Genomic DNA, 19,006 nt, shown 5'->3' with positions numbered 1-19,006 from the left:
AATGACTGAACCATGTTAATGAAGTGTGGGTTCTCAACCACGTGGAAAGAAGAGTTAATTGCATAAACAAACTGGGCATTTTTTTCATCAATTACCTCTTTTTGTAATCTGATGGTTCTTATCACAAACTTATCTATGGTTGTTTCTGGATGAGGGAGATTTTTTTTCTTTTTGCTACAGGTGATATACTGTGGCTATGTGACATACATGATGTGACTGAAACACTATCATTGGCAGATAACTCTGAAACTATAAAAAATGATGGTGATCTTGAAGCTGGATAGTCTTCAGAATACTGTATGTTGAGGATGGATTCTCCTAAACAAAAGAAGTCAATGCAGTTATTTAATTATTACCATATGGCTCATCTAGTATTCCTCATTGCAGTCACTGATACTCAGTACTACTTTAAAGGTGAAATTGTAAAAGGAAGATCTGCCTATTTCAGCTGTTTATTTTTTATCACAACTGCATCTAAAATGATAGTACCATAGAGTAATAGCTGTATTTTTTGCTCAAACATGAGAATTCAAGAATAGTCCAGAAGGAAGACAGGCAGTCCTTAAGAAAGAAGTATGAAATAAAAAAGTTTACCATCCTGAAGATCCTGCATGTTCAGACATGTTCCTTTCATCATCTTCAACACAGCTTCCACCTGAGAAGAAACACTTCTCATGATGTTGTTTCATTCGGGCAACCAGGCCTTACATTTCTTTGTTGCACTGTTTTCATTTTGCACAATGCCGGTCTTACTGTGGTGTTTAGATGCTGCTTGTATTATTAGAATGTAGTAGCTAATCGCTACAGATTTCGCCAGCGTGAGCAGAAATCAGGAGAGATTATAATGCAATATATTGCTTCCCTTAGGAGTCTGATTGTAACTTGTGACTTTGGGAATATGGCAGATGAGATGATTAGAGACCAACTCATTGAGAAAACAACCATACTTCGTGTAAGAGAATGCTTACTTCTAGAACCACAACTTACACTAGAAAAAGCAATAGCCATTGCTACTCAGACTGAGTCAGCTACAGCTGAAGCCAAAATAATGAGCAAAGATACAGGAGGCACAGTTCAGGCTGTGACTCCTTTGCAGAAAAGTTCACGATCACTGCAGTCAAACAATTGCAAGAGGAACACTAATTAAAAGCCACTGAATCAGCAAATGCAAAATAGAGTAAAAGCATGCTTTCGCTGTGGATCCCCACAACATGTTGCAAGCTACATAGGATGTCCAGCAAAAGTAGCTCAATGCAATCATTGCAAAAAGATTGGGCATTTTGCTGAAGTATGTTGCAGTAGCCAGTTCAATCAACAGGTGCATGCAGTTACAATACCAGATGTTACTGTGCTGAGTGTGGACAAAATCACTACTGCACATATTCCAGAACAGATCAAGTGCACTGTAAACGTTTCCGCCATACCTTCAGGCAAATCACACTCTATTCAGCTAATGTTGGACACTGGCTCAGCAGTATCTATACTACTTGATTCCATTTATTTGCATTACTTTAAAGATGTGCCTCTTACTGAATCCAAACTTCAGTTGGTGTGCTATTTGAAAAACCATATTCCAGTACATGGCTGCCTGCCAGCAATAGTTACTTTTGGTGAGTGCTGTGTAACTGCAGAGTTCTACATTGTCCACAAAGGCACTCCTATCCTTGGCAGAGATTTATTGGCTGCTTTAAATCTCAGGGTAGTTAATGGACGAATTGATCTTCCTCAGCAAAGCACTCTTGCGGTACACACACCAGTTTCAGCTGGGACCCAACACCAGGTTGAGGAGAAACTCAGCTGTGCTTACGAGTTTCTGTATGAAGTTAAAATGCGGAATAACATGATGCCTGTACGACAGAAATTACGGCGCTTGCCATTTTCAGTCAGGGAAGCTGCTTCAGAGGAACTTAAAAAAACTTGTTCAAAATGACATTACTGAAGAGATTAACTCCTCTGAATGGGTTTAACCTATAGTAGTGACGCAGAAGAAGGGTGGAGGCATTCGCCTTTGTGTGGACTTAAGGGAGCCAAATAAAGTTATTGTGATTGACAGCCATCCTCTTCCTCACATAGAAGTATTTGCAGAACTCCGTGGAGCAAAGATGTTTTCTACTCTTGATTTGCAAAGCGCATACCACCAGGTTATGTTGCATGAAAAGAGCACAGACCTCACAACATTTATTACACGAGGGACTATTTCATTTTAAACGTGTTCCATACGGTCTCGCATCAGCCCCAAGTGCCTTCCAAAAAATGATGTAATTGATTCTGAAAAATCAACATGGAGTTCAGTGCTATTTGGATGATATTATCGTGTCTGGAGCATGACAATAACCTGCAGTCTATACTAAACTGCATCAGCAAAGCAGGCCTCAAGCTCAATAGGTCCAAATGCAAATTTAGACAAACTGAACTCTCCTTTCTGGGGCATACAATTTCACAGGTTGGACTAAAACCTGATCCAGATCGTATACTGGCAATTTCAAATGCTCCTCCTCCAACAGATTTGCAAACCTTACATTCCTTCTTGGGTCTTACCTCCTGGTATGCAAAATTCATTCCCAATTATGCTTGTCATTGAACCGTTACGAGAATTACTGCAGAGAAGTTCAACCTTAGTGTGGACAATGGATGCACAAGCTAGTTTCGAAACAGTGAAAGACTTGATTGTACATAGTCCAGTACTTGCAGTATTCAGTCCCGCATTGCCCACAATTGTAACTACTGATGCTTCTGATTATGGACTTGGGGCTGTCCTCACACAACTTCATGAGGACAACACAGAGAGGACTGTTGCATTTGCTTCAAGGACACTGAGTAATGCTGAGAGAAAATATTCTACAGTCGAAAAAGAAGCACTTGATGTGTCTGGGCTATCGAAAAATGGAGAACTTACCTGTTGTGCACAGACCACAGCCCTTTGACGACATTGCTCACCACGAAAGGACTGGGAAGAGCTTGATATCGGATTGCTAGATGGTCTGCAAGACTACTCTCTTTCAATTATGACCTGGAATATAAGCCTGGAAACAAAAATGTGGTAGCTGATTGCCTCTCTCGCCTGCCTTTGCCTTCACCAGATGGTCCACCAGAGGAGGAGGATGTAGTAGTTTCACTTATTACAAGCACTCTTACTGCAGTTACAAGAGAACAATTTCAAGCTGCTTGTTCAGCATGTCCAATTAAAAAAAAAACTACGGGAATTTCTGACAAAGAGATGGCCCAGTAACCCTAAAAACCTTGACCCAGTTTTGCTGCCTTATTTTAGAGTTCGGGATGAACTTTCTTTGCTCGATGGCTATGTGCTACGAGGTACACACCGGCTACTTGTTCCAGAAGAATTACAGTCAAAACTCATACACCTGGCACACGATACTCATCAAGGAATTGTCAGAACCAAACAACGACTACGGGATCTGTATTGGTGGCCAAGGATGGACTCTCAAACTGAAGCACTCATAAAATCTTGTGTCACTTGCCAAATGCATAATAAGACACCAGTGACATGTACCCCTCCATTACAGCCTGTTTCTCTTCCTGAATCTGCATGGGAAAAAGTGGTGACTGACATTGTAGGACCGTTTGATACTGCTCCAATTGACTGTCATTATGCCATCACTTTAATAGACTATTTCAGTAAATGGCCTGAGGTAGCATTTACAAATCTCTTCTGTTACCGTAATTAAGTTCCTCTCTTCAGTTTTTAGCAGGGAAGGTAACCCCAAAGAACTGGTTTCCAATAATGGTAGTCAATTTACTTCCCTGGAGTTTGAAACTTTTCTAGCAGAGAGGAACATTTTACACAGAAGGTCATCCCTATATTACCATCGAGCCAATGGGGGGAATCAAACTGTTTAACAGAAGTTTGAAAGACAGTTTGCAAACAGCTAAACTGGAAGGGCGATTGTGGGTACCCTTCATTAGTGATGCAAGGATACCGGGCTACACGACACGCCACAACGCAAAGATCACCCGCAGAGTTACTGCATGGGAAACAGATAAATACTAAACTGAACACTGCTGGATTGTTAAAGGCAAGACCTGATGCCCCAACTGAGGATGATCTGAGAAAAACAGTTGAACAGAACCAAGCGAAGTATAAGGCTTTCACAGACAAGGGGGGGGGTGCTAAGGAACCAAAGTTTGAGTGCGGTTCCTTCGTTAGAATACGAAAACCTGGAATTTTACGCAAAGGGGACCATAAATTCACAGCTCCTCTTAAAATCATAGAGAAGAAGGGACCTTACACCTATCGACTTTTTGTTGGGCGGGTATGGAATGTTTCTTACCTTGCACCTGCCTATGAACCAAGAGGAGATTATGCCAACACCCAGTCTGCATTGGATGACTTCACCCTAGAACCAACACAACAAGACATTGCACGGAAACCGGGGCTTGAGAGACGGCCTGTCAGATCCAGACGGCCACCTGCCTGGACTAGAGACTATGTTATGTAGTATCTACAGTGTTTGCAGTGTAATATTTTTGCCAATAGTATAGTGTCTTGTTTCATATTTGTTCCTGTGGTTAGAACATTAATGTTTATTTTATTTGGGAAAGTTTCTTAAGAGAGGAGGGAATGTGGTGTTTAGATGCTGCTTGTATTAGAACTGGGAGCACTGGCTGTTGGGAGCCTGAAAGGACAGGAAACAGGAAGGAAGGGGGAGGAGTTGAAGAGGCGGAGTGAGAGTTACAGAGTGTGCAACAGCAGCTTTGTAAAGAGGTTTCCACTGTAAAAATAAAGTCCTGTTGAAGCTTGTTAGTTGCCTGCTTGATGCAACACTTACGCACAGGTAGAGGAACTTCATTAAAATATTCCCAAACTGGGTCTCTTTTACGGCCTGCTGCCATTATAGGTTTTCCCTTCTAGTGAGAGAATAGTATGGAAGATGTCAAATCAGTGAAGGCTACACTCAGAAAGACCTCAAGACTTCTGGAATATGCTGCTCAAACAGTTTCACTTTTATTTCTACTACCTGTCACTCGCTTCTCACATTTATCTCCAGACTTCTTCTTGTCCAGATCTATTCCAGCCCCAACAATCTTCTACTCATTGAACTTTTTGAAACTTTGCACTTTAGAGAGAGGTAAGGGATTGACTCTGTACACAAATTTGCAGAGGGACAATAGGGTTGAGGTCTGTTATTTCTCACCTCTACATATTATTTATTTATTTAAAAACATTTTTGCTATTAACAAGCACGTTATCTCTAGAGAGACAAATCCACAGTTTGAGAACTGCAAAACTAAGCATCTCTGATGGTATCCTCTAGACTGAGGACTGAGTCCCATCGGGTAGATAGAAAGATTAACCTAAATAATCTATACAGAAGCTCCTGGAACCCCATAAGATTGGGTCCCTAATCCATGAACTATTGGAACTAGGGTGACCAGACGTCCCGATTTTATCGGGACTGTCCCAATATTTACTTGTTTGTCCCACGTCCCGACCGATGTTCGGTCGGGACGCGAATTGTCCCAATATTTTGCCCTCTGGTGCACAGGAGGAGAGGGCTCGCGCCCCCCCGCCCCAACTCTGCCCCGGCCCCGCCCCCTCATTGCCCCATTGGATCCCTCCCCAAATCCCCACCCTGGCCCCGTCTCTTCCCCAAGCATGCCGCATTCCTCCTCCTACCCCCTCCCTCCCAGGCTTGCACTAATCAGCTGTATGGCGGCGGAAGCGCTGGAGGGAGGGGGGAGAAGCAGGACTCGACAGCCCGCTCAGGGGAGGTGGAGGCAGAGCGGAGGCAAGCTGGTGCAGGGGGGCAGGGCGTGGGAGCTGTCAATTTTTCCTATGCTCTGGCGGCTCTTTTTTTGTTTGTTTGTTTTTTCCCCTCCACCGCCGGCTCTTGGGTTGTTGGTGGGTTTTTTTGCTCCGCCCCCTCCCCGCTTCCCGATATTTCACGTCTCATCTGGTCACCCTAATCGGAACTCATTTACAAAACTTTTCTTAAACATTACACAAATATATTGTCTCATACTATAGAATTAGAATTTATAATCCCTATTCCATTATGAGGTATCTTAATTAAAACTACCTTTAGATAAAATGCTTTTTGAGGCATCAAAAAAATCCGATTTAAATAAAAACCTCAGATTTAAAAAAAAAAAAAATCATTGATTTTTATCCACCCTGAAAACTGTCCACCTAAACTGAGCCTGCAATTCTGATGCTTGCTGTACTTTAACTCCCTCCCACCTATCTTTCCTCCCCAGCTAAACTTCTGTCAGACTTGCCCATCTCCAAGTGATTTCAAAATTCTTGATCACCACCCCAGAAAACAGTTTGAAAGGGGGTGAAGGGATACGGCGGGGTCTGTATTAGGGAATGAAGGATACTCTATTTTGCAGTTAGGAATGTGACTCACGCAGTTGAGGGACTTGCACATTCTCTGGTAAACAATGCTTCTTCAAAAAGAACAGGAGAACTTGTGGCACCTCAGAGACTAACATTTATTAGAGCACAAGCTTTCGTGGGCTACAGCCGAAGAAGTGGGCTGTAGCCCACGAAAGCTTATGCTCTAATAAATTTGTTAGTCTCTAAGGTGCCACAAGTACTCCTGTTCTTTTTGCAGATACAGACTAACACGGCTGCTACTCTGAAATACTTCTTCAAATGCTGCACTGACTCAGCCGGATGAGCCTTATATTATTCTGAGGTGTGAACTGCGTATGGAAGTGCTAGGATAGAACTTCCCACCATGCACCGATCTGTCTACGCAGGGACCTGACACCTGAAAACCCTCTCACTCTCTGCCTTAGGAAAGGAAGTATTTCTGACCTTTGCTTATTTCGCAACAAAGCACTTTACTGAAGGCTGTTGAATGAACAACGATATAAACCAACCTTGGCTGGCAATCTCTATACAGCATCCATTAGCTCAGATTTCTCCCAGTCCAGTGAGCAAAGCCAGGGGGGGCTGATGTGCTGTTCTCTGACTTCAGGACAATTTAGCATCATTCCAGGAATTATTTCCCTCCCCCAGTCCTAGTCAGAAAGGAAAAGCCGTGGGAATGGAGCTCACTACCAGTGAGGTAGGCTCACCCAGTAACAGCTGACAAGTACTTAACTCTCTCTATGCTGTCTGGAAGCACTCTATAGAGATGCATACTGCTCCAAGGAAGTGCAGTGGCTGTATCACTAACACTTTCCTTCACCAAGAGGTTGATAGCTCTAACAAAGACACAGATTCACAAACACCACACATGGTGTCAAGGTCATTCTCTTCCCTTCACCACAAGCAAAATGCTACAAGGAGAGTGGGGTGGTTAGACCCACTGCCTTGTGATTACTCTTATCAACCACCCATTCAGTCCCTGCTAAGGGACTCTCCTGCAACAGCCCCATCAGAGTATAGCGCTTCCTACTGACCAGACTGACACTGATGAGACAAGTGGGGAAGGGAAAGGGTTCTTTTCATCTCACCACTCCTGCATCTTCATACAAAGCTGTCCAGCAATGTCCATCCCAGGGACTGTCACCTTTCCTCACAAGACAGGAACAGTGGAAACCATTCAGTTCATTGGCCAGAGACCTGAATACCCTTCACCTCCTCTATTCACAACTGTCTCATCACACCTGCTCCTGCTGCTCAGAACCTCATTCATATGGTCCTGCCAGACCAATTCCTCCTCCCACATCCAGCACTTCAGGAGTTAAGGTTAGCATCCCCATTCTCCTGGCCTGTATGATGCTGGTTAAATCGAACACTATTCTTTGCAGTTTGATAAAGCATGTGAAAACTGAAGGCCTCACACGTTCCTCCTTTCATAGCTTGGCCAGCTGCCCACAAGCTGTCACTGCCTGGCACCCAGGGCAAATGGAGAGAATGTCAGGGAATTAAGGTCAAACTATTAGCCAATTGCACTGAACCTCCCCATCCCCCACACCCTCCCTTCCAGGGAGCCTGGATTCCTTCTTCCAGCAAGGGGATAATGCCTGTATGGCTGTGTTGGTCCCCTCCACAAGAGAAGCCGCCCTCTCCCATACTTGGCAAAAGCACTTGAGCTTGGAAGGTTCCTATCACAGAAATGCTCAGAGCAGCTCTTATCATCAAGGCTTGAGCTCAGGGATTTGTGCTTAGCAGTAGCACAGGAACTCACCCCTGGAATAGCTCACCACAAGGGCCGCTAATAGGATGGGTGTTAGCTATTTCTATAAATTGCAAGGAAGGTTGGAGACAGAAGCAAGAACAGAATCTGATTTGGAGGCAACGGCATTTGGAAGATATTACATTTATTACTGTAAATCACACTCCTCCAACACCCATTCCAGACCCACAGCAATCTCATCCTAGTCCCCTGCTGCAACTCCACCCACCCATCCAATATTTATCATAGTTGCTCCCTATCAATACAAGTTTCCCAACCCTAATTTTATTTATGTTTTTCAATAGCTTCTTTTATACTCACTGTCCCCTCAAAGTGAATTCTATTTTTTTTTTAAATAGAGCAGGAGAGGGGAAGACACATTCAGACCCCAAAACCAAGGATGGTGGAGATACTGAAGTCTTTGAGTCAAACACATAAAGGAGGCTGTTCCAGATGGATAGGAAAAGCTCTTGCACCAATAATGGCAAGATTGTACATTACCCCTCCTAGTGCCACGAATCAGGAGTTCTGGGTATGAAGCCTTACAAACCTAAAGCCACGGTAAAAATCAGCCTTAAGCATCTCTTGAAAGAGGTAAGTTCACTCCGATATAAAGACAGGAATTCAGTCCCTCACCATTTGCCTCATCTCCTTCCCTCTAGCAACAACAAACTGAAGTCAGAAGATTCTGGAAGTGAATCATTGGCTAAGTAAGTGGTATAGAGTAGAGGGCTTTGGTTTTGTGGAACATTGGTCCACCTTCTATGGAGAGAGGGGGCTGTATAGTTAGGATGGCCTCCACCTCAGTAGGAGGAGAACCAATCTCCTTGGGGACAGACTGACTAGACTAGTAAGGAGGGGTTAAACTAACAGCATATGGAGAGGGTAAAAAGATGAAAGATATGAGTGCTCAGTTAGCACAAAATTGAGATGTTGAGAAGAAAATTAATCAAGGAACTAAAGGACATGGAGAGGAAATTCTTGAACTGCTGATACCCAGGCTCCTAATATTAGTATTAAACAAGAGCATAAATTTGATCTTTGATAAAATTCATATTATTGAAATGTGGTGGGATGATTCACACAACTGGAATGTTATAGTCAATGGTTACAACCTATTTAGAAAAGGTCGAGTGGGCAAAAGGGAAGGTGGGGTGGCCCTCTGTCAAAAATGGCATTACCTGTTTCCAACTTGGAACCTAATCACTTGGAATAAAATTATCCTGAATGCTTATAAATCAATGTCCTAACAGATTAAACATGAGATAGGTACTAGTTGGTGTCAACTACAGACCACCAAATCACAGTAGGGCATAGAATGACCATACTATTATGCACTTATCTACAACATGTAGGAAAAAACCTGCATAATCATGGGGGGGGCTCCAATTTGAGTAACATATGCTAGAGGGCTCATGCTGCCAGTACTACAATATTCTTGGCATTGCTAAATAATAGATGGACATTATATGGCATTATAGATGATAATTTCCAAACTCAAAAAGTGTTGCAGCCAAAACAAGGAGTCTACTACAGGCCACCTAACTAGGTGGAAGAGGTGGATGAGGCTTTTTTTAAACAATTAACAAAATCCTCCAAAGCCCAAGATTTGGTGGTGATGGGGGACTTCAACTATCCAGATATATGTTGGGAAAACAACACAGCGGGGCACAGACTATCCAATAAGTTCTTGGACTGCATTGCAGACAACTTTTTATTTCAGAAGGTTGAAAAAGCTACTGGGGGGAAACTGATCTAGATTTGATTTCAACAAATAGGGAGAAACTCGTTGAGAATTTGAAAGTGGAAGGCAGCTTGGGTGAAAGTGATCATGAAATCATAGAGTTCACAATTCTAAGGAAGAGTAGAAGGGAGTACAGCAAAATAGAGACAATGGATTTCAGGAAGGCAGATTTTGGTAAGTTCAGAGAGCTGATAGGTAAGGTCCCATGGGAATCAAAACTGAGGGGAAAAACAACTGAGGAGAGTTGGCAGTTTTTCCAAAGGGACACTATTAAGGGCCCAAAAGCAAGCTATTCCGCTGAGTAGGAAAGATAGGAGATATGGCAAAAGACCTCCTTGGCTTAACCACAAGATCTTGCATGATCTAAAAAATAAAAAGGAATCTCATAAAAAATGGAAACTAGGACAGATTACAAAGGATGAATATAGGCAAACAACACAGGAATGCAGGGGCAAGATTAGAAAGGCAAAGGCACAAAATGAGCTCAAACTGGCTACGGGAATAAAGGGGAACAAGAAGACTTATAATCAATACATTAGAAGCAAGCGGAAGACCAAGGACAGGGTAAGCCCACTGCTCAGTATGGAGGAAGAAACAGTAACAGGAAACTTGGAAATGGCAGAGATGCTTAATGACTTCTTTGTTTCTGTCTTCACCGAGAAGTCTGAAGGAATGCCTAACATAGTGAATGCTAATGGGAAGGAGGTAGGTTTAGAAGATAAAAATAAAAAAAGAACAAGTTAAAAATCACTTAGAAAAGTTAGATGCCTGCAAGTCACCAGGGCCTGATGAAATGCATCCTAGAATACTCAAGGAGCTAATAGAGGAGGTATCTGAGCCTCTAGCTATTATCTTTGGAAAATCATGGGAGACAGGAAAGATTCCAGAAGACTGGAAAAGGGCAAATATAGTGCTCATCTATAAAAAGGGAAATAAAAACAACCCAGGAAACTACAGACCAGTGCCAGGGAAGATAATGGAGCAATTAATTAAGGAAATCATCTGCAAACACTTGGAAGGTAGTAAGGTGATAGGGAATAGCCAGCATGGATTTGTAAAGAACAAATCATGTCAAACCAATCTGATCACTTTCTTTGATAAGATAACGAGTCTTGTGGATAAGGGAGAAGCGGTGGATGTGGTATACCTAGACTTTAGTAAGGCATTTGATATGGTCTTGCATGGTATTCTTATCAATAAACTAGGCAAATATAACTGAGATGGGGCTACTATAAGGTGGGTGCATAACTGGCTGGATAACCATACTCAGAGAGTAGTTATTAATGGTTCCCAATCCTGCTGGAAAGGTATAACAAGTGGGGTTCCGCAGGGGTCTGTTTTGGGACCGGCTCTATTCAATAGCTTCATCAGCGACTTAGATATTGGCATAGAAAGTACGCTTATTAAGTCTGCAGACGATACCAAACTGGGAGGGATTGCAACTGCTTTGAAGGATAGGGTCATAATTCAAAATGATCTGGACAAATTGGAGAAATGGTCTGAGATAAACAGGAAGAAGTTTAATAAAGACAAATGCAAAGTGCTCCACTTAGGAAGGAACAATCAGTTCCACACATACAGAATGGGAAGAGACTGTATAGGAAGGAGCACGTCAGAAAGAGATCTAGGAGTTATAGTGGACCACAAGCTAAATATGAGTTAACAGTGTGATGCTGTTGCAAAAAACAAAAACATGATTCTAGGATGCATTAACAGGTGTTTTGTGAGCAAGACACAAGAAGTCATTCTTCCGCTCTACTCTGCGCTAGTTAGGCTTCAACTGGAGTATTGTGTCCAGTTCTGGGCACTGCATTTCAAGAAAGATGTGGAGAAACTGGAGAGGGTCCAGAGAAGAGCAACAAGAATGATTAAAGGTCTAGAGAACGTGACCTATGAAGGAAGGCTGAAAGAATTGGGTTTGTTTAATTTGGAAAAGAGAAGACTAAGAGGGGACATGATAGCAGTTTTCAGGTATCTAAAAGGGTGTCATAAGGAGGAGGGAGAAAACTTGTTCATCTTAGCCTCTAAGGATAGAGCAAGAAGCAATGGGCTTAAACTGCAGCAAGGGAGGTTTAGGTTGGACATTAGGAAAAAGTTCCTAACTGTCAGGGTGGTTAAACACTGGAATAAACTGCCTACGGAGGTTGTGGAATCTCCATCTCTGGAGATATCTAAGAGTAGGTTAGATAAATGTCTATCAGGGATGGTCTAGACAATATTTGGTCCTGCCATGAGGGCAGGGGACTGGACTCGATGACCTCTCGAGGTCTCTTCCAGTCCTAAAATCTATGAATCGATGAAAAACAGAGAAATTCTTTATTAGACCTTGTCCTAGCAGATAAAGAGGAACTGATCACAGAACTAAAAGTTAATGGTAGTTAGGTACAAGTGATCATAGCTAGATCAAATTTCTAATGTGCAAGCAGAATAAAGTCCAGGCCAGTTTTTTAATATATATATAAAATCTCCCTACTTAATTCGCTATATTACAGAAATTGCAGATCCCACAATTTTGACAGCAGACGCCCCTGGCTGCCGATCGTGGGAGCCGCCACTCTCAGCCATGGGCTCCCGTTAATATAATAATAATAATAATATATGGAGATATACCTATCTCATAGAACTGGAAGGGACCTTGAAAGGTCATCAAGTCCAGCCCCCTGCCTTCACTAGCAGGACCAAATACTGATTTTGCCCCAGATCCCTAAGTGGTCCCCTCAAGGACTGAACTCACAACCCTGGGATTAGCAGATCAATGCTCAAACCACTAAGCTATCCCTCCCGCCCTGTGATCCTGCAATACTATAGATAGATGGATCAATCAATTGATATAAAAACACACACACTTGGTGCTTTAATAGGGCCAATTTCACAAAGTTTAGAACAATTATGAACCAAATCAGCTGGGAGGAAGAATTTAATCAGAAAAATGCAAATAATAATTGGGAATCATTTAACAACATCAACATTTAACAAGATGCCCAAAAAGCCACAATCCCACAACTGAGGAAGCAGACAGTGCTGGTTAAAAAAGGTGAAGGCAGCGGTAAAAATAATATATAACAAATGGAAGAAAGGGGAATTTGACAGTAAAGACTATATGCTAGAAGTTAGGGATTGCAGAACCATGACAATGGCAGCAAAAGAACACAAGGAGTCTGTGGTCAGCAGAGTTAAGAACAATAAGGAGGAGATTTTTAAATATATTCGGTACTAACACAATCCTGACAATGGTATTGGTCTGTTATTAGATGGAAATGGTAGAACGATAAGTAAAAAGGCAGAAGTGTTCAAAAAAATATTTCTGTTCTGTGTTTGGGAATAAAGCAGATGATGAAGTTGGTTGGATATTAGGAAAAACTTTTTCACTAGGAGGGTAGTGAAGCAATGGAATGGGTTACCTAGGGAGGTGGTGGAATCTCCTTCCTTAGAGGTTTTTAAGGTCAGGCTTGATAAAGCCCTGGCTGGGATGATTTAGTTGGGGATTAGGTCCTGCTTTGAGCCGGGGGTTGAACTAAATGACCTCCTGAGGTCCCTTCCAACCCTGATATTCTATGAAGTCTCATCATAAGGTGAAAACTCTCCTTCCATTCCAACAGTATCTATGTAGGATGTTAAATGGAAGTTACTAAAGTTAGACATTTTAAAAACAGCAGGTCCAGATAATTTGCATCCAAGAATTTTAAAACAGCTGGCCGAGGAGCTTGCTAGGCCATTACTAATGAATTTCAGTAAGTCTTAGAGTACTGGCAAAATTCCAGATAACTGTGAAAAGCTAATATTGTGTAATTTTTAAAATGTTAAACATGATGTCTCATGTAATTTTAGGCCTGACATTGATCCCTGGTAAGATAATGGAGCGGCTGATATAGAACTTGATAAATAATGAATTAAAGGAGGGTAATGTAATTAATGCAAATCAACATGGGTTTATGGTAAATAGATTCTGTCAAACTAACTTGATACCTTTTTTTTTTTTTTTTTTAATGAGATTACAAGTTTGGTTGATAAAGGTAATAGTGCTGACATAACATATTAGACCTTTCTAAGTCATTTGACTTGATGCCACATTACATTTTGATTGATAAACCAGAATGATATAAAATTAACAAAACACACTTTAGAAGGATTAAAAAACTGGCTAACTGACAGGTCTCAGAATGTAACTGTAAACGTGGAATCATCATCGAGTGGGTTTCTCTCCAGTGGGGTCCTGCAAAGATTGTTTCTTGGCCCTACGCTATTTAACATCTTTATCAATGACCTGGAATAAAACATTAAACAGGGATAGTCTATTTTTTGTCAAGGTACAAATTTCTTGGTCAAGATACAATCAAGATCAAGACTCCAGAGAAACATTTTGCACACTGCAACAACAACAACAATAAAAAATTAAAAAAAGATTTTGTCATCTGTTCAAACGCATCTGGCAGTCCAGATTTGGCTCACAGTCCATCTATTGACTACTCTTGCATTAGAACATCACTGATAAAGTTTTCAGATTACACAAAAATTGGGGGAGTGGTATATAATGAAGAGGACAGGCCACAGATACAAATCCATCTGGATCGCTTAGTAAACTAGGTGCAAGTAAACGTTATGCATTTTAATACAGCTAAATGTAAATGTATATATCAAGGAACAAAGAATGTAGGTTATCCTGGGAAGTAGTGACTCGGAAAAAGATTTGGGGGTCATGATGGATAATCAACTGAACATGAGCTTCCATTGTGACGCTGTGGCCAAAAGAGCTAATGTGATCATGGGAACCAACAGGGAAATCTGAAGTAGAAGTAAAAAATTTATTTTACCTCTGTATTTAGCACTGGTCCAACTGCTGCTGGGATACTGCACCCAGTTCTGATGCCCATAATTCAAGAAGGATATATTATTAACAAATATGGGAGGAGTAAGAGCCACAAGAATTATTAAAGGATTAGAAAACATGCCTTACAGTGGTAGGGTCAAGCAGCTCAATCTATTTAGCTAAAAGAGAAGGTTAAAGGATGACTTGATTACAGTCTATAACAACCTACATGGGGGGAAGAAATATTTGATAATTGGCTCTTCAATACAGCAGACAAAGGTATAACACAAACAAATGGCTAGAAGTTGAAGTTAAACAAATTCAGACTGGAAATAAGGAGTAAATTAATCACTAGAAAAAGTTACCAAGGGTCATGGTGGATTCCACATCAATGACCATTTTAAAATCAAAATTGGATGTTTTAAAATAAAATAAATAAATTAATGGAGATATCCTATGGAAGGGACCTTGAAAGGACATTGAGTCCAGCCCCCTGCCTTCACTAATAGGACCAAGTACTGATTTTGCCCCAGATTGTCCTCTAAAGGATTGAACTCATAACCCTGGGTTTAGCAGGCCAATGCTCAAACCACTGAGCTATCCCTCCCCTCCTTTTTCCCTAAAAGGTTTTCCCTAGGAATTATTTTGGAGAAGTTCTGTGTCCTAGTCTGACCTCCAGTATAACACAGATGATCACAATGGTCCCTTTGGCCTAAGAATCTATCAATATTTCCTGACTGGGTGCATAGTTCACCTCAGCTAATCTATCTTCATATGCTGAGCTCAGCAATTTTTAAACACAGTAAGAAACCAAGCACACTTGTTTCATTCATCCTACCTAGAAATAGTAGTTTTGAACAAAAACTACATTAGCACACTACAGTATTAGTGTTACCATATTGCAGTCCTGGAAAAAGAGGACATTCCAAGGGGCCCCGGCCCCGCCCCAACTCCGCCTCTTCCCCACCCCCAGCCCTGCCCCAACTCTGCCCCTTCCCCAAAGTCCCTGCCCCGACTCCGCTCCCTCCCCTGCTTCCCGCGAATCAAAAGTTCGGAAAACGGAGTGGTCTCAATAGTCAAAGACTCTTCTTCCCCATCCCCTCCAGTCTATGTCTATCCTATTGCTGTCTAACCCGCCCCAGCTCCTCATCTGATTTCAACTGTCCCCCACTACCGCTCTGGATTCCTTGTCCCAGTTTCCTGGTCCTGTCTCACTCTCCTCTCTCCCCGCCCCCATCCCTCAGATGGGATGTTCGTTCCAGATTGGCAAAATTATAAGGCTTCCCAACATTTCAAACACTCCCCATTCTAAATTTTCGGTTGCTTAACTATAGGCTAGTTCTGCCTACAACAAAGCATATTCAGAACTCCTGATTAAAGGGATTATAAGTGTAGCAACCTCCATCATAGCTAGTCACCAAAGATTGAACCCGAGCCATCCAGACTAAAAAGCACGAGCTTCTACTACTTGAGTTCAAGATATAACTCCCTTAGCTAGTAGCTATACAGTTATCCTCTAAAAATCCACAAGAGGAGGGAACAAAATGCATGTTGGACAGTGAATTACAGAAATACCAAATATTATTATTAGACCTGCAATACTTTTCACAATGAACATCAGCGGGGGATAAACTGGGAGTTTAAGAATATTTGGAAAACAATTTTAGAATAACATTCAGTGCTGTGATTTAAAAGAAAAAAAACTGTTAAAACTCATAACTTAGCAGCATTCAGTGTTTGAAAAAAAAAAAAAAAACACCACAACTTATATATTAAAAATGTACACACTTGGACTGAGGTAGAGATGGACATAGGAGACGGAAGTGTTGAGAGTCTCTGGGTTAGGCTTAAAGGGGCAAAAAACAAGGGAGATGTCATGCTAGGCGTCTACTACAGGCCACCTAACCAGGTGGAAGAGGTGGATGAGGCTTTTTTAAAGCAACTAAGAAAATCATCCAAAGCCCAAGATTTGGTGGTGATGGGGGACTTCAACTATCCGGATATATGTTGGGAAAATAACACAGCGGGGAACAGACTATCCAACAAATTCTTGGACTGCATTGGAGACAACTTTTTATTTCAGAAGGTTGAAAAAGCTACTGGGGGGAAGCTGTTCTAGACTTGATTTTAACAAATAGGGAGGAACTCGTTGAGAATATGAAAGTAGAAGGCAGCCTGGGTGAAAGTGATCATGAAATCATAGACTTTGCAATTCTAAGGAAGGGTAGAAGGGAGAACAGCAAAATAGAGACAATGGATTTCAGGAAGGCAGATTTTGGGAAGCTCAGAGAGCTGAGAGGTAAGGTCCCATGGGAATCAAGACTGAGGGGAAAAACAACTGAGGAGAGTTGGCAGTTTTTCAAAGGGACACTATTAAGGGCCCAAAAGCAAGCTATTCCGCTGGTTAGGAAAGATAGAAAATGTGGCAAAAGACCACCTTGGCTTAACCACGAGATCTTGCACGATCTAAAAAATAAAAAGGAGTCATATAAAAAATGGAAACTAGGACAGATTACAAAGGATGAATATAGGCAAACAACACAGGAATGCAGGGGCAAGATTAGAAAGGCAAAGGCACAAAATGAGCTCAAACTAGCTACGGGAATAAAAGGAAACAAGAAGACTTTTTATCTATACATTAGAAGCAAGAGGAAGACCAAAGACAGGGTAGGCCCACTGCTTAGTGAAGAGGGAGAAACAGTAACAGGAAACTTGGAAATGGCAGAGATGCTTAATGGCTTCTTTGTTTCGGTCTTCACCGAGAAGTCTGAAGGAATGCCTAACATAGTGAATGCTAATGGGAAGGGGGTAGGTTTAGCGGATAAAATAAAAAAAGAACAAGTTAAACATCACTTAGAAAAGTTAGATGCCTGCAAGTCACCCGGGCCTGATGAAATGCATCCTAGAATACTCAAGGAGCTAATAGAGGAGGTATCTGAGCCTCTAGCTATTATCTTTGGAAAGTCATGGGAGACGGGAGAGATTCCAGAAGACTGGAAAAGGGCAAATATAGTGCCCATCTATAAAAAGGGAAATAAAAACAACCCAGGTAACTACAGACCAGTTAGTTTAACTTCTGTGCCAGGGAAGATAATGGAGCAAGTAATTAAGGAAATCATCTGCCAACACTTGGAAGGTGGTAAGGTGATAGGGAACAGCCAGCATGGATTTGTGAAGAACAAATCATGTCAAACCAATCTGATAGCTTTCTTTGATAGGATAACGAGCCTTGTGGATAAGGGTGAAGCGGTGGATGTGGTATACCTAGACTTTAGTAAGGCATTTGATACGGTCTCGCATGATATTCTTATTGATAAACTAGGCAAATACAAATTAGATGGGGCTACTATAAGGTGGGTGCATAACTGGCTGGATAATCGTACTCAGAGAGTTGTTATTAATGGTTCCCAATCCTGCTGGAAAGGCGTAACGAGTGGGGTACCGCAGGGGTCTGTTTTGGGACCGGCTCTGTTCAATATCTTCATCAACGACTTAGATATTGGCATAGAAAGTACGCTTATTAAGTTTGCGGATGATACCAAACTGGGAGGGATTGCAACTACTTTGGAGGACAGGGTCATAATTCAAAATGATCTGGACAAATTGGAGAAATGGTCTGAGTTAAACAGGATGAAGTTTAACAAAGACAAATGCAAAGTGCTCCACTTAGGAAGGAAAAATCAATTTCACACATACAGAATGGGAAAAGACTGTCTAGGAAGGAGTACGGCAGAAAGGGATCTAGGGGTTATAGTGGACCACAAGCTAAATATGAGTCAACAGTGTGATGCTGTTGCAAAAAAAGCAAACATGATTCTGGGATGCATTAACAGGTGTGTTGTGAGCAAGACACGAGAAGTCATTCTTCCGCTCTACTCTGCTCTGGTTAGGCCTCAGCTGGAGTATTGTGTCCAGTTCTGGGCGCCGCATTTTAAAAAAGATGTGGAGAAACTGGAAAGGGTCCAAAGAAGAGCAACAAGAATGATTAAAGGTCTTGAGAACATGACCTATGAAGGAAGGCTGAAAGAATTGGGTTTGTTTAGTTTGGAAAAGAGAAGACTGAGAGGGGACATGATAGCAGTTTTCAGGTATATAAAAGGGTGTCATAAGGAGGAGGGAGAGAACTTGTTCACCTTAGCCTCTAAGGATAGAACCAGAAACAATGGGTTTAAACTGCAGCAAGGGAGGTCTAGATTGGACATTAGGAAAAAGTTCCTAACTGTCAGGGTGGTTAAACACTGGAACAAATTGCCTAGGGAGGTTGTGGAATCTCCGTCTCTGGAGATATTTAAGAGTAGGTTAGATAAATGTCTATTAGGGATGGTCTAGGCAGTATTTGGTCCTGCCATGCGGGCAGGGGACTGG

General features: G+C 41.8%; 1 protein-coding gene across 6 annotated transcripts in view; it reads right to left on the bottom strand.

Moving 5' to 3' along the window:
* PLXNB1 (plexin B1) overlaps positions 1 to 19,006 on the bottom strand; it is a 220,053-nt gene that overhangs the window by 159,270 nt on the left and 41,777 nt on the right. The window contains exon 1 of one of the 6 annotated variants that reach the window (XM_054034115.1): positions 2,897 to 2,916. The exons of the other annotated variants lie outside the window; for them this stretch is intronic. The gene's annotated coding sequence lies outside the window, so the exon portion shown is untranslated. Of the gene's footprint in view, positions 1 to 2,896; positions 2,917 to 19,006 lie in introns of those variants that run through there. 6 annotated transcript variants of the gene reach the window in all.

This window comes from Malaclemys terrapin, chromosome 7 (assembly GCF_027887155.1).
Source record: "Malaclemys terrapin pileata isolate rMalTer1 chromosome 7, rMalTer1.hap1, whole genome shotgun sequence".
Taxonomy (NCBI): domain Eukaryota; kingdom Metazoa; phylum Chordata; order Testudines; family Emydidae; genus Malaclemys; species Malaclemys terrapin.
Note: the sequence above shows the minus strand (reverse complement) of the source record. Positions and strands in the feature narration are given on the sequence as shown.